This window comes from Simochromis diagramma, unplaced genomic scaffold (genome assembly GCF_900408965.1).
Source record: "Simochromis diagramma unplaced genomic scaffold, fSimDia1.1 OVJJ01000604.1, whole genome shotgun sequence".
Lineage (NCBI taxonomy): Eukaryota > Metazoa > Chordata > Actinopteri > Cichliformes > Cichlidae > Simochromis > Simochromis diagramma.
The window spans coordinates 4,993,174-5,002,009 of record NW_024387416.1 but is presented as its reverse complement, the minus strand read 5'-3'; the positions used below and the strand labels follow the sequence as shown (position 1 = coordinate 5,002,009).

General features: G+C 40.6%; 1 non-coding gene across 1 annotated transcript; it reads left to right on the top strand.

The window, feature by feature from the left end:
• Positions 1–4,684: 4,684 nt before the first annotated feature.
• On the top strand, positions 4,685–4,756 carry trnaa-cgc. Its single transcript has one exon. It is a non-coding gene; the product is annotated as a tRNA-Ala (tRNA).
• Positions 4,757–8,836: the final 4,080 nt, after the last annotated feature.

The following is an 8,836-nucleotide window of genomic DNA, read 5'->3' as shown; positions in this document are numbered from 1 at the left end:
ACACACACACACACACCATCCTGAATCTTAGGATTAAAGGGATAATGTCAGCTATTCAGTGAGTGTCCAGTATGTAGGTAGCATAACCATTGAGCTTAAATAAAATCATTTACCTCGTCCTTGAAATAACCATAAGCTCTCTGTAAATGAAACATGCAGCTGTTCATCTGATGTCTTAGATTTAATGCCAATATGTCTAATCAGTGAACGCAATGGTTGCTAATCAGGCAGCGATGGCCCAGTACGCCTACTGCATTAGCCACTGAGTCAACTGTGACCCCTGGACATGTTTCCTCAAATAGTGACCTGAGTCTTTATTTCCCCAAAGTGAGTGTAACAGGCCTGTATTTGAAGCAGACTTTTTTTCTATAATGAATTCAGCTGGCTCAGTATATGAGATCATCTTAGAGATGATCTTGTTCCGATGTCCCGTTACTGAGGCTGTTATTACTGTCTGATTAATGACACAGTTTAGGCATTATATGTCATTACTTAAGCAAGGTAGCATTAAACCCTCTGTGTACACTGATATGTGCATTAAACACAGCATAGAATTCTAAATGCTGATTAGCACTGTCTCCACCACTGACAGAGCATTACAGCAATCTGTGGTTTTTATTCGTGCAATGGAGTTAAAAATATAACTTTGATATATGTATATTCATCAAACACCAGTATTTAGATCAGTGATTACTTCACTGTGAAACTGATCACTGGTCATTCCAGAACAGACCTCTGGCAGGGAAATTGTTCACAGTGCTAAAACAGCTACCCACTGCACTCATGGTGTCACAGCTTAGCCAGTCTAATATAAAGATAAATATAGACAAAACCTGATCAATTGACCAGAAAAGAAAATTGCACAAACATAGAACATCCAAACACATCATTTCAGTTAACTCAAACCCTCCATTTCTTAGCATTTGAAGCGTTAGCACCTGAAACAACTGCAGGATGGGATTGCTTTCTGCTCTGAACTGGAGCTTTTATTTTCCAATCAAGCAATACCTGACTGGTAGCTAAAAAAATGAATAAACGGTTAGCTTAATGTTATGTAAAAAGAGATTAATTATTTGTAAAATATAACATTCTCCTTTAAATTTAGTTCTGTGGGGAAAAATAACAATGATTAAATTAAATGAAATTAAAAATTTGTAACATGTTATACTACTTTATGAGTTCATGTGATCTGCTCGGGAACAGGTACATCAATCAACCCAAAGAACTGTTTTTGCGCATTCATTTTACTGAGAGTATGATGAAAGAACATTTTGAAATATAATTATACAGTATCATTTCCCTGATGGGAAAGATAAAGTATAATTACCCTGCACTGCACTAACCTAATTCCATACATATGATATTGTGGTAGATTGATTCAACAGCAGATGGTGCTATCAATTATTGAGCCTGTGAAGATGACTCAACCCCCAGTCGGATTAAGTAGATTACCCCAACATCAACTCCCTTATGTACACAGCATTATGCTGATCTAAAGATGAATAGCCCCTGACAGAACCGCCTCAGTCTATCTATCTATCTATCTATCTATCTAGCTACCTAGCTACCTACCTAGCTGGCTATCACTCAGTCTTAAGACTTTATTGTCCCCAGGGAGTATTGTGTATGTTTAATGTATACATTCTTTTGAATCTGACCTAAATATGCTACATGATGATTTCTCTGAGCATTGTCCCACTGCATACCATGATGGAGGCACTTCCAGTATATTCAGCGCTCCACCCAACACGATGCACGTCCCCTTAATCCTGTTAACCCACTCCAACTGTGTGGAGAGAGGAGAGACTAGAAGAGAGCCCGGGGCGAAGACGACATTGTACCCCTCCACCCCGCTGAGATCCAATTGAAGAAACAAGTGCTTGGTACAAAGTGAAGCTCCTTGGCTCGCTGGGACATTAATACATGACTAGTGTAAAAAAAGGGGGGGAAAAGAAGTCTCTGTGATCCATAGCGTATAAATGTGAAATACAAGATTTTGAATCTGGGGATGCAGAGGAGGAACGAAACGTTTGTGTAGGTGTTTATAGCTGCTCATGTTGTGAAACATCTAATCTACAAGTGAAGTAGCCAACAGATGTCTTTATAAATAATTTTATTATTTAGCAATGCCTGTATCTGTCTCTAGAATTACTTACAAGTTGTAAGAATCTATTAACAGCATTAACTACAATAACTTCTTATTCACTATGAGCTACAAAACAGCCTTTTTCCATTGATGTTGTTACATTTTCTGCTACTCTCATAACAAGCACCACTGTTGCACCTCTTGCAGTACTCTATAAACTAATGTTCGTAGTCAACTTCCACATGACTGCTTTGAATTGTATCCAAAGCTTTTTGAAAATCAGACGCTAACCTTACCACCACCCCTTGCTTCAGGATTTCATCACAAAATGAGTGTGAAGTTTGTGTTTTTGTCATTTGTTTACTTGTAGACATGTACTGGGGTCATTGTTTGTTAGTGATAAAAAAGTGACCTCTAGAACGGTAAGACAGAGCCTTTGTGCGCTAAGCTGTTCTTAACAACATGTTTTGATTCTCACCCAGCCCGATAAAGTAGTCTTAACCCAAAAGAGTGAGGGTGTGGGTGCACTGGGCATTGTTAGCTGCAGTTATAATGTCTACACATTTTACAGTATGAATAAATGTGCATTTTAAAGAGGAATGACATTCAAGTTATGTCACTATGGTAGATTTCACAGTAGATTTTTTTTTTATTGCAGAAGCACCCTTGTAAGTGGAGTCCCCAGTGCCGGAAGATAAACTGCTGTGGGTGGCTGATAGCGCAGAGATTTTAAATCCTTTACAGTAAACATTGCCACAGCTTTTGACTGGCTCTGGTTGCCTCTGTTGGCTTTATAACTGCGCTGCAATGTGGGCCATAGCAGATGTGGAATATTCCCATTTCAGAGTTGCATTGCTCAAGTCCTTTCTGTGTCAAAGCATTCATTGTTTGAGGAAAGCTCTGGCTGTGCTGGAGTCAGATCTATAAAACTGTACAGAGTCCAGCTTTAGTACTGAGCCTATTTTTATACTGTACCCAGAACTCAGCGCATTACACACTCTGTACAACATTCCTAATGCATTCAGCTCTAGGTACAGTGTAAAATGTTAAGTAAGGTAACAAAATCATTAAAGCAGCTAAAATGAGCAGTAGCTGGCTGCAGCATTTGACTTAATTACCGTCCTCCTTATGCACAGCTACACAGAGCTGCCACATGGCTGCTTGTTTACATTCGGGAATAGGTGGAAAATTTCTGTTTCCACCTTAATCTTAAGTGCATTCACATGGTGTTGGAGTCATCGGAAGAAATTAGTTCCTGAAATTTCACATCAAGGTGGAACAATCACTCGGAAAGCTGATGAAACTTCTACTGCAGAAATATAAGGAAGGAAGTTTGGTTAGAGGTAGTAAAATGTTGACCATTGGTGCAAATTTACATACTGCAGGTAATAGGGAAGAGGGGCTGAGCGGGGGAATCCAATGACGATGTTAATGCACTTATTCTAAATATGGCAACTTAAAAGATAAAAGAGTCTGACTTTCAGTTTATACAACTTTCTTGTGCCAAATTAGATCTGCTTAAAAACTGCCTGGGAAATAAAAATAACCTCTTCTTTGGCTCAATTCACTTAAATTCATCATCTGCAAGTATGCTGAAAAGTAAGATGACTGCATTATAAGCTTTTCACCCTCATTTACAGGAAAAATTACATTTCTGTCAGACTGTGTAAGATCACATTCAAATAATTACACCGCAGCCAGGACTGAAAGGATGAGAGATGGTGATTATGTAGTGGAAGCAGATTATTTCATTCAGCTGATTCAGTGGCTGATTACACAGTTTATATTGCAGTGTGGATCGCTGATGAAATAATTCTTTGGCTTTATGTGTCTGCAGTTATATAAATCCTCAGTGTGATATGTTGAACATCATGTTAAAGGTTTATGTCGCATATCGCTCATATCTGCGATTCTTTTGGGGCCAAATGACTGATTTTTAAATGAAGTGTCATTACTTGCAGGAAAAAACACGCCGCTCGCTTTAAATAGGCTTTTTCATGCTGAATGAATGAGTGATGAGTGAGTCTCCATTTACTGTAACATTCAAATTCATTTAACTGTAACAGCCTTTAAATGTGAGCTGGAAAATGAAGCACATGCGCTGCACTCAAATAGTATATTTGATCACGATGCCGTAAAATTGACTCTAACTGCGTTTTGTGCTCATTTAACTTTTAAAACATGGAAAGACTTACAAAATTGTTGCAGATATTACCTTTTCAGTGACTCCACACTCAAATACAAAACCAAACATATCACTTTAAAGCAGAATGCTATCTTCTGTCAAACACTTAAACGTGTCCAGTGATATTTTTGACCACTGGCAGAGCTGTGATCAAGTGCGTCAACATCTTATCTGCACTCTGCAGATCCACACGAATTTGCATGCTTGTTTTAAGGCTTTTCTTCTGATTTACTGTTGGTGGCTGTAATGTGCACTGTGTGCATGGTAATGAGCCATCAAGAAGACTGTAAATACAAGAAATGTCAGTTTGAAATACTGAAAGACTTAAAACACGATGTGTTTTAGTGAAGCTTGCTTAGTTTAAACCAGCCTCTCTCTCACACACTCTGACATCAATACCATAGCATGCAGAGGGGGATGTAGCTCAGTGGTAGAGCACGTGCTTCGCATGTATGAGGTCCTGGGTTCAATCCCCAGCATCTCCATTTCTTATCTTATCTATGTCAGCCTATATAACAACAAATGGCACAAAGTGTTTACCAGAATAGGCAATAATTCCTGATGAAGGGGTGAATGACAAAGCAGCAGCATCAGCGGCTCTCCTCAACTAAATAAAACCTCTTTTGTTTGAAATATATGAGCATTTAATTGACTTACCTGTCCTTTCATCTGAAATTTGTGATAAATGAGTGTGAAACATGGGTCACATGCAAAGTCCTCTCATCATATTCTCTGATTATGTTATCTCTCTCTATCTGCTGATCTCTATTGTCCATGCCAAATTTGCAAAATGAGAATAAGAGCGCAAAGAGAGTGAGGGTGGAACAAGGAGCAGGAACAAAGAGAAGGAGTAAATTGATCCTTGGCTGATGGAAATTGAAAATGCTTCGATGAAGAATGCCGTCTTAGCGTGCGAACACGATGCCATCGTGTCTATTAAACAAAGGACACGGTTCAATAATCAGCGCACGAGCAAGTTTTATTAATTTCATCAGGAAGGATGAACAGGTTTGTGCAGGGAAGGCGGGAGGGATGAATCCAGCTGGGTGTCTGCTCACATGACAACAGCTCCTTCATTTTAAAGATTTTGCAAGCCAAGACTGAAAGAAATTCAGAGGGGATTAAAAAGGGGGAGAGGAGGAGTGACAGGAGGACAGGAGGGAGGAGAAAGAGAGTGGCATCTGTCCCTCCCAAACATCTGCTCGTTGATTAGCAGGAGAGGAGAGGGGAGCAGAGGAGGACAGGAGAGGAGAAGAGGGTTTAAAGTTGGTTTGAGCGCTTAAAATAGCCATGGTGGAGTGGAGCACAGGAAATAAATCACACGTTCTTTAAATACTGCATGAGATTAGAAAATATATTATTGAAATGTGAGTCCCTTTTATGAAAAAAGTGCTCGTCTCTCATGGTGAGTAAAATACAGAGTGCAGCGTCTCATCCATGGCTAATGTCTTTCCTCCTACTGTACGTGTACACTAAAGCAAAAGCAGCCTGATGTGTGCGTACGTGTGGACCAAAATCTATTCATTGTCTCTGAATTGTTATGAAGTATCTTTTAAAAATGAGTCCTCTTGGCTACTATTCAGCACAGAGAAGCTATCATTGCAGTGGAACCAAAATAAAATATCGGTGCTGTGATAAAATTAATCTTAGTGCATTACAGCGGGCTGGATTTTGACCTTTCTAACAAACGGCATCTTGGGATACATATGGCACACAAACAGCAATGATGAGCCTCTGGGGGACACGTTGACACGCTGCTTTAATGGTCTAATATTAGATTTCTCCTTTAAAAACTGGCTGTATCCACAAATTTAGCTCCACTTACCTGCTGTCACACTGATAAATAACAGTTACACCGCCCCCCAAGAGCTGCACTTAATTGAATTGTGAAGACTCCATAAAGTGCACTGAAGTGTAGGGATGGGTACCGGTATCTCGTGCCATGATGGCACCGGTTCTGACATAAACGGTAGTAACCAGACCGAAAAGCAGCGCACATTTCGGTGCTTTATTTTCCTGAGATGTCATACACTTTGGATTCCAGCCAATCATTTGACCTTTGTGAGCGTAGTAGGCGGGCCCAGGAAGTACGTGGGCCCGCTTTAATCAGAGCAGAGCTACAGATTAAAAATGCCCAAAGTGAAGTGGTCAAAGTCTGGCTGTACTTCACAGCAAAAGATGCAAACTCAGCAGCCTGCAACAAGTGCTTTAAGATGATACTGTGCAAAGGAGGTAACTCCTCGAATCTGATGAAACACCTGGCGACGTATAGCATTTTGTTAAAAGCCGAGAAATGCGCCGTATTTGATAGCTTGCTGCGAGACCTCACACCGTGCACATCTACTGCGGGTGTGGTGCCTGTTATCTGGAGTTAGCAACATCCCCCAAAAACCCGAAGAGGAGAGTCCTGGCCCCTAGCCCTGCCAGTGTAGCAGAAATGATGACGGATGATGATGGCAGCAGCAGCCGTTCTTCTCTGCGTGAGTAGCTTAATGTTGTTCGTGTGTAATTTACGTTGAGTAGGCTAACCACGTTATTACATTAATGAACGTAAGGTGAACTAACAAACACCGTCGTAGTTACATGCGGCTGTCTTCGTGTTTGATGGCAGATGCTCCCTTCACCCTGGCCAAAAAGGCTAAAATGACCAAAGAAACAGTGGAAAACAGCTAAACATGAGAGGTTTTTGGACAAAGTTTGTGTTTTTTCCATTGATTAAGCCCTGCTTCCAGCCAAGAGTGATGCCATAAATCCCCTATAGCTGCAGAAAAGGCTAACATTGTTATCTTTTTACAAAAAAACAGCTAAACATGAGAGGTTTTTGGACCAATTTTGTGTTCTCCATTCTTTAAGCATCGGTTCGAGCACCGTTTAAGCACCGGCACCGTTTCAAAAGTACCGGTTTGGCACTGGTATCGGATAAAACCTAAACGATACCCATCCCTACTGAAGTGAATGATGTTATAAGTGTACTTCAGTTGTAACGCTGAATACAGCTTCCACTAACTGCTGAGTTTCAATATAATTGCTACAACTGCATTGTGATCACAGTTTATGTACCAGGAGATCAAGAACGAAAACATTTTTTAGACAATGTCAGAAAAACCCGCCCCCACCCCAACTGATTCTGTAAACAGGTAGTTCTCAGGGGTAAATTTAAGTCGACAGGGAGTTGAATACCTTTCTGCTCGGGGGCCGAATTGTGGAGAAACATGCAGAATAATCACGCAAAAATGTCAGAAAGGATTACATCAGCTTAGGCTCGCTCCTTTGAACACGTCCATCACAAAGACATCTCATCCCAAAGTTGGTTTCTTTGGAAATTAATTAAGAAGAAATCATCCATAAATAAACAGATGTTTTCCCACACCTTTTGCTGTTATTTGACAGCAGAGTGACGAGTGTTAGAGAAGCTAGAAGACTACAATAAACCTATTATAGTGGTGTCGTTGCTGCGGCTTAATAAACCAAATTGTCTCACTCTGCTGTTTCATAGATTTTAACATTACTGCTCTGATACTGACCTTATTTAAAAGTAGGTTTTTTAAGTAGTGTGTAAAAACGCTACAGCCTGTTCTTCATCTGCTTAGTGAATGGATGATTCCTTAATGGAAATTAGAATATATCTCCACTTCCGAACCTTCGACCTAGCTGGAATCAAAACAAGCTGCAGCACAAACTAACATGTGTTGGATGCTCCTGATCCACGCTAAAGCTCGCGTTCACCTGTTTATTTCCAGCCTGGTTTCTGCCTCGTGCGCTCCTCTTTCACTCTAAATTACTTCGTTCTCATCCCAGGAGCATTAATTAGTGGTGTTATGTCATAGCCACTGGAGTGGCTCATGTACGCACAAGGTGTCCTTTTGCATCTGTGTCCTGACTCAACGGGTTATTGCGTTAGCGAGACAGAACTTCACCAACGAGGGAAAACAAAATTAAGAAGTGAGCGAATGAAGAACAAAAAAAAACAAAAGACGTTGTCAAGCGCAAAGATCCCAACTGAACACAAATGTACATCACAAATGATGATGTGACAGACAAACCTCCCACCTCCAAATGTGTCTGTCTGTGTACGCGTTTCCATTTGGAGAGTAAACAGAAACGGTTTCTAATCCACTGCAGTCTTCTAAAATCCTATGTGCATCGTTGGATGTGAATGATGTAATCGTCTGCCCACTGAGTGACTGACATGTGGGTTGGAATAGGGAAGTGAGCAGCGGCGGAGTTCACAGAAAACAAACATTAAAGAATCATAAATTCCAGCATGAAAGCACAGACTGGCTGAAGTGGACACTTCACTTCATTGTTTTCAACACTCGGTTCTAATTCAGCTCTTTGCATGTTATAACTTTGCTCTTCTCAGCAGCTGGCTGATGGACCAACAACAGGACAGGCAAGACTGGCTCACAGTCTACCATATATGTACCACATATTTTTGATACCACCCCCATTAACAGTAACCACTCTGTTCTACCCCTGCTCAAGCGCAAAACAAGTCTTGGCACCATATAAATCCTGTAGCTTGTTCATCAAGGTACCAACAGTAAAGAAAACCGTTTGCCCAA